At 48.9% G+C, this 16,274-nt stretch overlaps 5 pseudogenes; all 5 read left to right on the plus strand.

Moving 5' to 3' along the window:
• The first annotated feature begins 1,523 nt into the window (after positions 1-1,523).
• On the plus strand, positions 1,524-1,736 carry LOC124719393 (annotated as a pseudogene).
• A 3,267-nt stretch (positions 1,737-5,003) lies between these two features.
• On the plus strand, positions 5,004-5,216 carry LOC124720871 (annotated as a pseudogene).
• Positions 5,217-8,478: 3,262 nt separating this feature from the next.
• Positions 8,479-8,691, plus strand: LOC124720882 (annotated as a pseudogene).
• A 3,273-nt stretch (positions 8,692-11,964) lies between these two features.
• Positions 11,965-12,180, plus strand: LOC124721221 (annotated as a pseudogene).
• Positions 12,181-15,449: 3,269 nt separating this feature from the next.
• Positions 15,450-15,665, plus strand: LOC124721227 (annotated as a pseudogene).
• Positions 15,666-16,274: the final 609 nt, after the last annotated feature.

The following is a 16,274-nucleotide window of genomic DNA, read 5'->3' on the forward strand; positions in this document are numbered from 1 at the left end:
AATCCAACTGATTAATACTTACATCCTATCACGGGCATGGTATGTAGCACAACTCCTTACGCTACCGAAACAAACCAGCAGAGCCATCTCACAAACAGTATATTGCCTATTGTGGCGGCGTGCACTATTCAAAGTTGATGCACAGACTTGTACACTGCCAAAAGTCGATAGTCGCCTTGGACTCATTGACTTTCCCCACAAATGTGCGGCAATCCTGATTCACCGTATCGCCACTTTGCGTGAGATTGACCCAGGTGGGACAACAGCGGTGCTTTTCGACCGTTATCGCCTACAATCGGCGCGTGCACCAGTATGCTTGACACATATTCCATTCCGGATGACGACAGTCAAGGACTATCACCTCAATCAAAGTTACATCCTAGCAGTGGCCACCGACAAGGCACGCACATCGAAGCGCCTTTACTAGGCGCTTCGAGGCCAGCTCACACCACACAAATTGGAGGACAGACGACCGTCGGTCATCTGGCACCACGCTTGGGCTAATATCAACCACCTAGCCCTTCCCACAGAAGTTTCAGCGCTATGGTATCGCGTTGTAAACAATTTAATACCCACTAATCATCGCCTGGCGGCCATCCTCCTATGGCCCTCGGCTGCTTGCGGCCGATGTGGTGACGTAGACAACAGAGAGCATCGTCTCCTATGCCCTCACGTCACAGAAGTGTGGGACCTTGCACGTGTGCTATTAACGCTGATCGGTGGGACTACACTGGACTATGTGTCAGTCGACTGGTTCCTTAACCCTGGTATTCAGACCAACCCCCGAACACGACGTAACGCAATGGTGTGTCTCTTGGGCCAAACCATTTTCACGATCTATGACCTTTGCCTCGCAGATGCTGTCTCTTTCATGGACTACCTTTGGAGCCAGCATCGCCTGGCGGAATCTGACCGGAAATATACCATTACTTTTGCAAGATTTCTTAAAGTTGCAATGGTTCATGGTTATCAAAAGGTGTTCCGGGCTAACTAAGGCACCTCGTATAAGAATTGCCTGAGTGTACCCCTGGATCTTTGTCACTCGGACTTTCAAACTACCCTTGACTTACCCATACCCCAGATTTGATATTGGCCTTCTGGGCATCACTAGAGTAGACTGTTCTGTGATACTGATAATATGGAAATTGGTAACATGCGAATTGTGTGAACCTTGTATGAAAAATTATTGGAAAATTGGAAAACGCATAATCTATCTTAGAGGATTATTACTTTGTTAATTCTATGGGCGATGGGATTATCTCGCCAGTTCGTTTGAGTGTGCTGCGTCGCTGTTTTTTTTTTATTTTGCCTTCATTTCTGTCTTTATTTATTTCTTTCTATTTAGTTTTTAAATCATCACTTGCCTCACACCTGCAGAGGGAGGTGTGTTTCTGAGTAGTGTGTCGTCGCCCCCTGAGGCATAGCAGAGTATGCCTCCGCTTTTATTTTCGGTTTATGGCAATAAGTCTTGCTACTAACAACACCCTGCTTTACGTGCTGCGTCGACACTAGAGGATGGCGGCATTTTTGGAGAGGAAAAGGTAGGGCTATAGGGGAGGTAGGATGGAAAAAAAGTGTAGTATCTGTTCTTATCAGCTTAATATCTGATACGTCCTGCATCACACGACCAGAATATTAAACTCATTTTTGGCTTCTGACGGAGTGCTAGGGGCTTGCTCCACCTCTGTAGCGGGTTGGCCCGGCATTGCAGTACCGCCGGGATCGGCCCACCTAAAATTAATTAAAACACAGCCTGAAATGGGTTAACATTCTGCAGTGATCAGATATTCCGCTGGTAGCAAAACTTGTCGTAGTTGTTGATGTGCCTAGTAGTTAGTTGCTTACACACCACGATTTCTTTTAATTAATTTAAGATTATCTTAAGTAATTTTTTTTTTTTTTTTGCGGTTAGCCGGACCGCACTTGCAGCCGCATTACGCTAGGCTGGTAATTTATGGGGGCACAGGACAGTGCCTTCGGATGCCTCGTTAGCGTCTCTTATGGTCTGGTCACAGATAATTTTAATTAAATTGTTTGGAGTTATAACCTTAGCTCCTCGCGAACGTCGTCGTCGTCGCCGCCGCACGCACGCAGAATACGTGTGTACACACGCACACACACATATGCAGTAGGTGGTGGACGACGTAAGCACTCGGCTAGGTGTAGCTCGCGCCAGTATAGCTCGCACCGGCCTGACGCTGCTGTGGGGCGGCCTCACGGCTTCTCCACTGCCCTGGCAGCTAGCGGCGTTCAAATAGGAGTCGCAGTTCACTCCTCGACATGGAGGGTAGTACTGGGCTGTTGACGAGTGCTCTCGTATATTGTCGTTCCTTCCGGCACTTGCTTTTGCGATGTTTTCGACGGTCGCCTGTTGCCATATCAGCCCGCACCACCGTATGTCACTCCCTCATGTGGAACGCACACGCTGCAAGCATTTAGGCCCTGACACTGCGGTTTTTCATATCTGGCGGTACTCCGCAAGGATACCGCCCTTCGATTGTGCCATTCCAGCACTAATCGAAGTGCTAGGTTTTCCGGCCTGTTAGGAGACCGCTTCTGCAAAATGTGCGAGGAGATTTTTGCTGGTTGCGAGCTACCCGCCGATTTTCTAGCTGTACGTATTGGCTTTAATCCAAAGGTCACAGGTCACTGATGGGCTAAAGACGTACGTCCCATCACCGTTCTTAACACTGATTATAAGTTGGTGGCACGAAGTGTGGCTTCACGTCTTAAACAGGGAATGAATAAGGTACTTTGTCCCACTCAATCATGTGGCGTTTCGAATCGAACCACCTTCACCGCTGCTTCTATATACCGTGATGCTGTCTTACTCACCCACCGCCGACGCTCGAACCCCGGCTGCAATTGATCCCTAGATTTCGCCGGTGCCTCCGATAGGGTCTCCCATCCTACCTGCTGGCCGTTATGTAGCGGATGGGTTTCGGGGAGCACTTCATAAGAGTCATCCGGCACTTCTTGGATGGAGCAAATTCCACAATCATTGTGAACGGTTGCAGATCACGACCAATTCCCATCAGACGATCAGTTCGACAAGGGTGTCCCTTGTCAGTGTATTTTATCGCTTTGGCGCTGTACCCCATGCTGCGTGACATCGGACGGATGGTCGATGGTGTTCCTTTCCCAGGCGTCACCTTCCGCAGTGTGGCGTAGGCGGATGGTGTAGGTGTGTTTGTAGCAAACGCCAGGCACATCGATTCGATTCGCCGAGTCCTCCACGTTTATGAACGAGCATCCGGTGCCATGTTAAAATCCAACAAAATGGTGCTAATCCCACTAGGACCACGATCATTGACCATCGAACGCGCATGCTACCGGATTGTAGGGGAACAACGTATCTTGGGTCTTGAGGTGACTGCCTGTCCACAGCGCATGTTAACACTCACGTGCAGGCGGATTCTCACGCGCATCAGAGGACTTTGCGTGAGTCACACTGATCAACGACTCGACCTCCATCAACGAATCCAACTGATTAATACTTACATCCTATCACGGGCATGGTATGTAGCACAACTCCTTACGCTACCGAAACAAACCAGCAGAGCCATCTCACAAACAGTATATTGCCTATTGTGGCGGCGTGCACTATTCAAAGTTGATGCACAGACTTGTACACTGCCAAAAGTCGATAGTCGCCTTGGACTCATTGACTTTCCCCACAAATGTGCGGCAATCCTGATTCACCGTATCGCCACTTTGCGTGAGATTGACCCAGGTGGGACAACAGCGGTGCTTTTCGACCGTTATCGCCTACAATCGGCGCGTGCACCAGTATGCTTGACACATATTCCATTCCGGATGACGACAGTCAAGGACTATCACCTCAATCAAAGTTACATCCTAGCAGTGGCCACCGACAAGGCACGCACATCGAAGCGCCTTTACTAGTCGCTTCGAGGCCAGCTCACACCACACAAATTGGAGGACAGACGACCGTCGGTCATCTGGCACCACGCTTGGGCTAATATCAACCACCTAGCCCTTCCCACAGAAGTTTCAGCGCTATGGTATCGCGTTGTAAACAATTTAATACCCACTAATCATCGCCTGGCGGCCATCCTCCTATGGCCCTCGGCTGCTTGCGGCCGATGTGGTGACGTAGACACCAGAGAGCATCGTCTCCTATGCCCTCACGTCACAGAAGTGTGGGACCTTGCACGTGTGCTATTAACGCTGATCGGTGGGACTACACTGGACTATGTGTCAGTCGACTGGTTCCTTAACCCTGGTATTCAGACCAACCCACGAACACGACGTAAAGCAATGGTGTGTCTCTTGGGCCAAACCATTTTCACGATCTATGACCTTTGCCTCGCAGATGCTGTCTCTTTCATGGACTACCTTTGGAGCCAGCATCGCCTGGCGGAATCTGACCGGAAATATACCATTACTTTTGCAAGATTTCTTAAAGTTGCAATGGTTCATGGTTATCAAAAGGTGTTCCGGGCTAACTAAGGCACCTCGTATAAGAATTGCCTGAGTGTACCCCTGGATCTTTGTCACTCGGACTTTCAAACTACCCTTGACTTACCCATACCCCAGATTTGATATTGGCCTTCTGGGCATCACTAGAGTAGACTGTTCTGTGATACTGATAATATGGAAATTGGTAACATGCGAATTGTGTGAACCTTGTATGAAAAATTATTGGAAAATTGGAAAACGCATAATCTATCTTAGAGGATTATTACTTTGTTAATTCTATGGGCGATGGGATTATCTCGCCAGTTCGTTTGAGTGTGCTGCGTCGCTGTTTTTTTTTTATTTTGCCTTCATTTCTGTCTTTATTTATTTCTTTCTATTTAGTTTTTAAAATCATCACTTGCCTCACACCTGCAGAGGGAGGTGTGTTTCTGAGTAGTGTGTCGTCGCCCCCTGAGGCATAGCAGAGTATGCCTCCGCTTTTATTTTCGGTTTATGGCAATAAGTCTTGCTACTAACAACACCCTGCTTTACGTGCTGCGTCGACACTAGAGGATGGCGGCATTTTTGGAGAGGAAAAGGTAGGGCTATAGGGGAGGTAGGAGGGAAAAAAAGTGTAGTATCTGTTCTTATCAGCTTAATATCTGATACGTCCTGCATCATACGACCAGAATATTAAACTCATTTTTGGCTTCTGACGGAGTGCTAGGGGCTTGCTCCACCTCTGTAGCGGGTTGGCCCGGCATTGCAGTACCGCCGGGATCGGCCCACCTAAAATTAATTAAAACACAGCCTGAAATGGGTTAACATTCTGCAGTGATCAGATATTCCGCTGGTAGCAAAACTTGTCGTAGTTGTTGATGTGCCCAGTAGTTAGTTGCTTACACACCACGATTTCTTTTAATTAATTTAAGATTATCTTAAGTAATTTTTTTTTTTTTTTTGCGGTTAGCCGGACCGCACTTGCAGCCGCATTACGCTAGGCTGGTAATTTATGGGGGCACAGGACAGTGCCTTCGGATGCCTCGTTAGCGTCTCTTATGGTCTGGTCACAGATAATTTTAATTAAATTGTTTGGAGTTATAACCTTAGCTCCTCGCGAACGTCGTCGTCGTCGCCGCCGCACGCACGCAGAATACGTGTGTACACACGCACACACACATATGCAGTAGGTGGTGGACGACGTAAGCACTCGGCTAGGTGTAGCTCGCGCCAGTATAGCTCGCACCGGCCTGACGCTGCTGTGGGGCGGCCTCACGGCTTCTCCACTGCCCTGGCAGCTAGCGGCGTTCAAATAGGAGTCGCAGTTCACTCCTCGACATGGAGGGTAGTACTGGGCTGTTGACGAGTGCTCTCGTATATTGTCGTTCCTTCCGGCACTTGCTTTTGCGATGTTTTCGACGGTCGCCTGTTGCCATATCAGCCCGCACCACCGTATGTCACTCCCTCATGTGGAACGCACACGCTGCAAGCATTTAGTCCCTGACACTGCGGTTTTTCATCTCTGGCGGTACTCCGCAAGGATACCGCCCTTCGATTGTGCCATTCCAGCACTAATCGAAGTGCTAGGTTTTCCGGCCTGTTAGGAGACCGCTTCTGCAAAATGTGCGAGGAGATTTTTGCTGGTTGCGAGCTACCCGCCGATTTTCTAGCTGTACGTATTGCCTTTAATCCAAAGGTCACAGGTCACTGATGGGCTAAAGACGTACGTCCCATCACCGTTCTTAACACTGATTATAAGTTGGTGGCACGAAGTGTGGCTTCACGTCTTAAACAGGGAATGAATAAGGTACTTTGTCCCACTCAATCATGTGGCGTTTCGAATCGAACCACCTTCACCGCTGCTTCTATATACCGTGATGCTGTCTTACTCACCCACCGCCGACGCTCGAACCCCGGCTGCAATTGATCCCTAGATTTCGCCGGTGCCTCCGATAGGGTCTCCCATCCTACCTGCTGGCCGTTATGTAGCGGATGGGTTTCGGGGAGCACTTCATAATCCGGCACTTCTTGGATGGAGCAAATTCCACAATCATTGTGAACGGTTGCAGATCACGACCAATTCCCATCAGACGATCAGTTCGACAAGGGTGTCCCTTGTCAGTGTATTTTATCGCTTTGGCGCTGTACCCCATGCTGCGTGACATCGGACGGATGGTCGATGGTGTTCCTTTCCCAGGCGTCACCTTCCGCAGTGTGGCGTAGGCGGATGGTGTAGGTGTGTTTGTAGCAAACGCCAGGCACATCGATTCGGTTCGCCGAGTCCTCCACGTTTATGAACGAGCATCCGGTGCCATGTTAAAATCCAACAAAATGGTGCTAATCCCACTAGGACCACGATCATTGACCATCGAACGCGCATGCTACCGGATTGTAGGGGAACAACGTATCTTGGGTCTTGAGGTGACTGCCTGTCCACAGCGCATGTTAACACTCACGTGCAGGCGGATTCTCACGCGCATCAGAGGACTTTGCGTGAGTCACACTGATCAACGACTCGACCTCCATCAACGAATCCAACTGATTAATACTTACATCCTATCACGGGCATGGTATGTAGCACAACTCCTTACGCTACCGAAACAAACCAGCAGAGCCATCTCACAAACAGTATATTGCCTATTGTGGCGGCGTGCACTATTCAAAGTTGATGCACAGACTTGTACACTGCCAAAAGTCGATAGTCGCCTTGGACTCATTGACTTTCCCCACAAATGTGCGGCAATCCTGATTCACCGTATCGCCACTTTGCGTGAGATTGACCCAGGTGGGACAACAGCGGTGCTTTTCGACCGTTATCGCCTACAATCGGCGCGTGCACCAGTATGCTTGACACATATTCCATTCCGGATGACGACAGTCAAGGACTATCACCTCAATCAAAGTTACATCCTAGCAGTGGCCACCGACAAGGCACGCACATCGAAGCGCCTTTACTAGGCGCTTCGAGGCCAGCTCACACCACACAAATTGGAGGACAGACGACCGTCGGTCATCTGGCACCACGCTTGGGCTAATATCAACCACCTAGCCCTTCCCACAGAAGTTTCAGCGCTATGGTATCGCGTTGTAAACAATTTAATACCCACTAATCATCGCCTGGCGGCCATCCTCCTATGGCCCTCGGCTGCTTGCGGCCGATGTGGTGACGTAGACACCAGAGAGCATCGTCTCCTATGCCCTCACGTCACAGAAGTGTGGGACCTTGCACGTGTGCTATTAACGCTGATCGGTGGGACTACACTGGACTATGTGTCAGTCGACTGGTTCCTTAACCCTGGTATTCAGACCAACCCCCGAACACGACGTAAAGCAATGGTGTGTCTCTTGGGCCAAACCATTTTCACGATCTATGACCTTTGCCTCGCAGATGCTGTCTCTTTCATGGACTACCTTTGGAGCCAGCATCGCCTGGCGGAATCTGACCGGAAATATACCATTACTTTTGCAAGATTTCTTAAAGTTGCAATGGTTCATGGTTATCAAAAGGTGTTCCGGGCTAACTAAGGCACCTCGTATAAGAATTGCCTGAGTGTACCCCTGGATCTTTGTCACTCGGACTTTCAAACTACCCTTGACTTACCCATACCCCAGATTTGATATTGGCCTTCTGGGCATCACTAGAGTAGACTGTTCTGTGATACTGATAATATGGAAATTGGTAACATGCGAATTGTGTGAACCTTGTATGAAAAATTATTGGAAAATTGGAAAACGCATAATCTATCTTAGAGGATTATTACTTTGTTAATTCTATGGGCGATGGGATTATCTCGCCAGTTCGTTTGAGTGTGCTGCGTCGCTGTTTTTTTTTTTATTTTGCCTTCATTTTTGTCTTTATTTATTTCTTTCTATTTAGTTTTTAAAATCATCACTTGCCTCACACCTGCAGAGGGAGGTGTGTTTCTGAGTAGTGTGTCGTCGCCCCCTGAGGCATAGCAGAGTATGCCTCCGCTTTTATTTTCGGTTTATGGCAATAAGTCTTGCTACTAACAACACCCTGCTTTACGTGCTGCGTCGACACTAGAGGATGGCGGCATTTTTGGAGAGGAAAAGGTAGGGCTATAGGGGAGGTAGGAGGGAAAAAAAGTGTAGTATCTGTTCTTATCAGCTTAATATCTGATACGTCCTGCATCATACGACCAGAATATTAAACTCATTTTTGGCTTCTGACGGAGTGCTAGGGGCTTGCTCCACCTCTGTAGCGGGTTGGCCCGGCATTGCAGTACCGCCGGGATCGGCCCACCTAAAATTAATTAAAACACAGCCTGAAATGGGTTAACATTCTGCAGTGATCAGATATTCCGCTGGTAGCAAAACTTGTCGTAGTTGTTGATGTGCCCAGTAGTTAGTTGCTTACACACCACGATTTCTTTTAATTAATTTAAGATTATCTTAAGTAATTTTTTTTTTTTTTTTTTTTTTGCGGTTAGCCGGACCGCACTTGCAGCCGCATTACGCTAGGCTGGTAATTTATGGGGGCACAGGACAGTGCCTTCGGATGCCTCGTTAGCGTCTCTTATGGTCTGGTCACAGATAATTTTAATTAAATTGTTTGGAGTTATAACCTTAGCTCCTCGCGAACGTCGTCGTCGTCGCCGCCGCACGCACGCAGAATACGTGTGTACACACGCACACACACATATGCAGTAGGTGGTGGACGACGTAAGCACTCGGCTAGGTGTAGCTCGCGCCAGTATAGCTCGCACCGGCCTGACGCTGCTGTGGGGCGGCCTCACGGCTTCTCCACTGCCCTGGCAGCTAGCGGCGTTCAAATAGGAGTCGCAGTTCACTCCTCGACATGGAGGGTAGTACTGGGCTGTTGACGAGTGCTCTCGTATATTGTCGTTCCTTCCGGCACTTGCTTTTGCGATGTTTTCGACGGTCGCCTGTTGCCATATCAGCCCGCACCACCGTATGTCACTCCCTCATGTGGAACGCACACGCTGCAAGCATTTAGGCCCTGACACTGCGGTTTTTCATCTCTGGCGGTACTCCGCAAGGATACCGCCCTTCGATTGTGCCATTCCAGCACTAATCGAAGTGCTAGGTTTTCCGGCCTGTTAGGAGACCGCTTCTGCAAAATGTGCGAGGAGATTTTTGCTGGTTGCGAGCTACCCGCCGATTTTCTAGCTGTACGTATTGCCTTAAATCCAAAGGTCACAGGTCACTGATGGGCTAAAGACGTACGTCCCATCACCGTTCTTAACACTGATTATAAGTTGGTGGCACGAAGTGTGGCTTCACGTCTTAAACAGGGAATGAATAAGGTACTTTGTCCCACTCAATCATGTGGCGTTTCGAATCGAACCACCTTCACCGCTGCTTCTATATACCGTGATGCTGTCTTACTCACTCACCGCCGACGCTCGAACCCCGGCTGCAATTGATCCCTAGATTTCGCCGGTGCCTCCGATAGGGTCTCCCATCCTACCTGCTGGCCGTTATGTAGCGGATGGGTTTCGGGGAGCACTTCATAAGAGTCATCCGGCACTTCTTGGATGGAGCAAATTCCACAATCATTGTGAACGGTTGCAATTCACGACCAATTCCCATCAGACGATCAGTTCGACAAGGGTGTCCCTTGTCAGTGTATTTTATCGCTTAGGCGCTGTACCCCATGCTGCGTGACATCGGACGGATGGTCGATGGTGTTCCTTTCCCAGGCGTCACCTTCCGCAGTGTGGCGTAGGCGGATTTTGTAGGTGTGTTTGTAGCAAACGCCAGGGACATCGATTCGGTTCGCCGAGTCCTCCACGTTTATGAACGAGCATCCGGTGCCATGTTAAAATCCTACAAAATGGTGCTAATCCCACTAGGACCACGATCATTGACCATCGAACGCGCATGCTACCGGATTGTAGGGGAACAACGTATCTTGGGTCTTGAGGTGACTGCCTGTCCACAGCGCATGTTAACACTCACGTGCAGGCGGATTCTCACGCGCATCAGAGGACTTTGCGTGAGTCACACTGATCAACGACTCGACCTCCATCAACGAATCCAACTGATTAATACTTACATCCTATCACGGGCATGGTATGTAGCACAACTCCTTACGCTACCGAAACAAACCAGCAGAGCCATCTCACAAACAGTATATTGCCTATTGTGGCGGCGTGCACTATTCAAAGTTGATGCACAGACTTGTACACTGCCAAAAGTCGATAGTCGCCTTGGACTCATTGACTTTCCCCACAAATGTGCGGCAATCCTGATTCACCGTATCGCCACTTTGCGTGAGATTGACCCAGGTGGGACAACAGCGGTGCTTTTCGACCGTTATCGCCTACAATCGGCGCGTGCACCAGTATGCTTGACACATATTCCATTCCGGATGACGACAGTCAAGGACTATCACCTCAATCAAAGTTACATCCTAGCAGTGGCCACCGACAAGGCACGCACATCGAAGCGCCTTTACTAGGCGCTTCGAGGCCAGCTCACACCACACAAATTGGAGGACAGACGACCGTCGGTCATCTGGCACCACGCTTGGGCTAATATCAACCACCTAGCCCTTCCCACAGAAGTTTCAGCGCTATGGTATCGCGTTGTAAACAATTTAATACCCACTAATCATCGCCTGGCGGCCATCCTCCTATGGCCCTCGGCTGCTTGCGGCCGATGTGGTGACGTAGACACCAGAGAGCATCGTCTCCTATGCCCTCACGTCACAGAAGTGTGGGACCTTGCACGTGTGCTATTAACGCTGATCGGTGGGACTACACTGGACTATGTGTCAGTCGACTGGTTCCTTAACCCTGGTATTCAGACCAACCCCCGAACACGACGTAAAGCAATGGTGTGTCTCTTGGGCCAAACCATTTTCACGATCTATGACCTTTGCCTCGCAGATGCTGTCTCTTTCATGGACTACCTTTGGAGCCAGCATCGCCTGGCGGAATCTGACCGGAAATATACCATTACTTTTGCAAGATTTCTTAAAGTTGCAATGGTTCATGGTTATCAAAAGGTGTTCCGGGCTAACTAAGGCACCTCGTATAAGAATTGCCTGAGTGTACCCCTGGATCTTTGTCACTAGGACTTTCAAACTACCCTTGACTTACCCATACCCCAGATTTGATATTGGCCTTCTGGGCATCACTAGAGTAGACTGTTCTGTGATACTGATAATATGGAAATTGGTAACATGCGAATTGTGTGAACCTTGTATGAAAAATTATTGGAAAATTGGAAAACGCATAATCTATCTTAGAGGATTATTACTTTGTTAATTCTATGGGCGATGGGATTATCTCGCCAGTTCGTTTGAGTGTGCTGCGTCGCTGTTTTTTTTTTATTTTGCCTTCATTTCTGTCTTTATTTATTTCTTTCTATTTAGTTTTTAAAATCATCACTTGCCTCACACCTGCAGAGGGAGGTGTGTTTCTGAGTAGTGTGTCGTCGCCCCCTGAGGCATAGCAGAGTATGCCTCCGCTTTTATTTTCGGTTTATGGCAATAAGTCTTGCTACTAACAACACCCTGCTTTACGTGCTGCGTCGACACTAGAGGATGGCGGCATTTTTGGAGAGGAAAAGGTAGGGCTATAGGGGAGGTAGGAGGGAAAAAAAGTGTAGTATCTGTTCTTATCAGCTTAATATCTGATACGTCCTGCATCACACGACCAGCAGAATATTAAACTCATTTTTGGCTTCTGACGGAGTGCTAGGGGCTTGCTCCACCTCTGTAGCGGGTTGGCCCGGCATTGCAGTACCGCCGGGATCGGCCCACCTAAAATTAATTAAAACACAGCCTGAAATGGGTTAACATTCTGCAGTGATCAGATATTCCGCTGGTAGCAAAACTTGTCGTAGTTGTTGATGTGCCTAGTAGTTAGTTGCTTACACACCACGATTTCTTTTAATTAATTTAAGATTATCTTAAGTAATTTTTTTTTTTTTTTTTTGCGGTTAGCCGGACCGCACTTGCAGCCGCATTACGCTAGGCTGGTAATTTATGGGGGCACAGGACAGTGCCTTCGGATGCCTCGTTAGCGTCTCTTATGGTCTGGTCACAGATAATTTTAATTAAATTGTTTGGAGTTATAACCTTAGCTCCTCGCGAACGTCGTCGTCGTCGCCGCCGCACGCACGCAGAATACGTGTGTACACACGCACACACACATATGCAGTAGGTGGTGGACGACGTAAGCACTCGGCTAGGTGTAGCTCGCGCCAGTATAGCTCGCACCGGCCTGACGCTGCTGTGGGGCGGCCTCACGGCTTCTCCACTGCCCTGGCAGCTAGCGGCGTTCAAATAGGAGTCGCAGTTCACTCCTCGACATGGAGGGTAGTACTGGGCTGTTGACGAGTGCTCTCGTATATTGTCGTTCCTTCCGGCACTTGCTTTTGCGATGTTTTCGACGGTCGCCTGTTGCCATATCAGCCCGCACCACCGTATGTCACTCCCTCATGTGGAACGCACACGCTGCAAGCATTTAGGCCCTGACACTGCGGTTTTTCATCTCTGGTGGTACTCCGCAAGGATACCGCCCTTCGATTGTGCCATTCCAGCACTAATCGAAGTGCTAGGTTTTCCGGCCTGTTAGGAGACCGCTTCTGCAAAATGTGCGAGGAGATTTTTGCTGGTTGCGAGCTACCCGCCGATTTTCTAGCTGTACGTATTGGCTTTAATCCAAAGGTCACAGGTCACTGATGGGCTAAAGACGTACGTCCCATCACCGTTCTTAACACTGATTATAAGTTGGTGGCACGAAGTGTGGCTTCACGTCTTAAACAGGGAATGAATAAGGTACTTTGTCCCACTCAATCATGTGGCGTTTCGAATCGAACCACCTTCACCGCTGCTTCTATATACCGTGATGCTGTCTTACTCACCCACCGCCGACGCTCGAACCCCGGCTGCAATTGATCCCTAGATTTCGCCGGTGCCTCCGATAGGGTCTCCCATTCTACCTGCTGGCCGTTATGTAGCGGATGGGTTTCGGGGAGCACTTCATAAGAGTCATCCGGCACTTCTTGGATGGAGCAAATTCCACAATCATTGTGAACGGTTGCAGATCACGACCAATTCCCATCAGACGATCAGTTCGACAAGGGTGTCCCTTGTCAGTGTATTTTATCGCTTTGGCGCTGTACCCCATGCTGCGTGACATCGGACGGATGGTCGATGGTGTTCCTTTCCCAGGCGTCACCTTCCGCAGTGTGGCGTAGGCGGATGGTGTAGGTGTGTTTGTAGCAAACGCCAGGGACATCGATTCGGTTCGCCGAGTCCTCCACGTTTATGAACGAGCATCCGGTGCCATGTTAAAATCCAACAAAATGGTGCTAATCCCACTAGGACCACGATCATTGACCATCGAACGCGCATGCTACCGGATTGTAGGGGAACAACGTATCTTGGGTCTTGAGGTGACTGCCTGTCCACAGCGCATGTTAACACTCACGTGCAGGCGGATTCTCACGCGCATCAGAGGACTTTGCGTGAGTCACACTGATCAACGACTCGACCTCCATCAACGAATCCAACTGATTAATACTTACATCCTATCACGGGCATGGTATGTAGCACAACTCCTTACGCTACCGAAACAAACCAGCAGAGCCATCTCACAAACAGTATATTGCCTATTGTGGCGGCGTGCACTATTCAAAGTTGATGCACAGACTTGTACACTGCCAAAAGTCGATAGTCGCCTTGGACTCATTGACTTTCCCCACAAATGTGCGGCAATCCTGATTCACCGTATCGCCACTTTGCATGAGATTGACCCAGGTGGGACAACAGCGGTGCTTTTCGACCGTTATCGCCTACAATCGGCGCGTGCACCAGTATGCTTGACACATATTCCATTCCGGATGACGACAGTCAAGGACTATCACCTCAATCAAAGTTACATCCTAGCAGTGGCCACCGACAAGGCACGCACATCGAAGCGCCTTTACTAGGCGCTTCGAGGCCAGCTCACACCACACAAATTGGAGGACAGACGACCGTCGGTCATCTGGCACCACGCTTGGGCTAATATCAACCACCTAGCCCTTCCCACAGAAGTTTCAGCGCTATGGTATCGCGTTGTAAACAATTTAATACCCACTAATCATCGCCTGGCGGCCATCCTCCTATGGCCCTCGGCTGCTTGCGGCCGATGTGGTGACGTAGACACCAGAGAGCATCGTCTCCTATGCCCTCACGTCACAGAAGTGTGGGACCTTGCACGTGTGCTATTAACGCTGATCGGTGGGACTACACTGGACTATGTGTCAGTCGACTGGTTCCTTAACCCTGGTATTCAGACCAACCCCCGAACACGACGTAAAGCAATGGTGTGTCTCTTGGGCCAAACCATTTTCACGATCTATGACCTTTGCCTCGCAGATGCTGTCTCTTTCATGGACTACCTTTGGAGCCAGCATCGCCTGGCGGAATCTGACCGGAAATATACCATTACTTTTGCAAGATTTCTTAAAGTTGCAATGGTTCATGGTTATCAAAAGGTGTTCCGGGCTAACTAAGGCACCTCGTATAAGAATTGCCTGAGTGTACCCCTGGATCTTTGTCACTAGGACTTTCAAACTACCCTTGACTTACCCATACCCCAGATTTGATATTGGCCTTCTGGGCATCACTAGAGTAGACTGTTCTGTGATACTGATAATATGGAAATTGGTAACATGCGAATTGTGTGAACCTTGTATGAAAAATTATTGGAAAATTGGAAAACGCATAATCTATCTTAGAGGATTATTACTTTGTTAATTCTATGGGCGATGGGATTATCTCGCCAGTTCGTTTGAGTGTGCTGCGTCGCTGTTTTTTTTTTATTTTGCCTTCATTTCTGTCTTTATTTATTTCTTTCTATTTAGTTTTTAAAATCATCACTTGCCTCACACCTGCAGAGGGAGGTGTGTTTCTGAGTAGTGTGTCGTCGCCCCCTGAGGCATAGCAGAGTATGCCTCCGCTTTTATTTTCGGTTTATGGCAATAAGTCTTGCTACTAACAACACCCTGCTTTACGTGCTGCGTCGACACTAGAGGATGGCGGCATTTTTGGAGAGGAAAAGGTAGGGCTATAGGGGAGGTAGGAGGGAAAAAAAGTGTAGTATCTGTTCTTATCAGCTTAATATCTGATACGTCCTGCATCACACGACCAGCAGAATATTAAACTCATTTTTGGCTTCTGACGGAGTGCTAGGGGCTTGCTCCACCTCTGTAGCGGGTTGGCCCGGCATTGCAGTACCGCCGGGATCGGCCCACCTAAAATTAATTAAAACACAGCCTGAAATGGGTTAACATTCTGCAGTGATCAGATATTCCGCTGGTAGCAAAACTTGTCGTAGTTGTTGATGTGCCTAGTAGTTAGTTGCTTACACACCACGATTTCTTTTAATTAATTTAAGATTATCTTAAGTAATTTTTTTTTTTTTTTTTTGCGGTTAGCCGGACCGCACTTGCAGCCGCATTACGCTAGGCTGGTAATTTATGGGGGCACAGGACAGTGCCTTCGGATGCCTCGTTAGCGTCTCTTATGGTCTGGTCACAGATAATTTTAATTAAATTGTTTGGAGTTATAACCTTAGCTCCTCGCGAACGTCGTCGTCGTCGCCGCCGCACGCACGCAGAATACGTGTGTACACACGCACACACACATATGCAGTAGGTGGTGGACGACGTAAGCACTCGGCTAGGTGTAGCTCGCGCCAGTATAGCTCGCACCGGCCTGACGCTGCTGTGGGGCGGCCTCACGGCTTCTCCACTGCCCTGGCAGCTAGCGGCGTTCAAATAGGAGTCGCAGTTCACTCCTCGACATGGAGGGTAGTACTGGGCTGTTGACGAGTGCTCTCGTATATTGTCGTTCCTTCCGGCACTTG

The sequence above is a fragment of the Schistocerca piceifrons genome, chromosome 1 (genome assembly GCF_021461385.2).
Source record: "Schistocerca piceifrons isolate TAMUIC-IGC-003096 chromosome 1, iqSchPice1.1, whole genome shotgun sequence".
Taxonomy (NCBI): Eukaryota; Metazoa; Arthropoda; class Insecta; order Orthoptera; family Acrididae; genus Schistocerca; species Schistocerca piceifrons.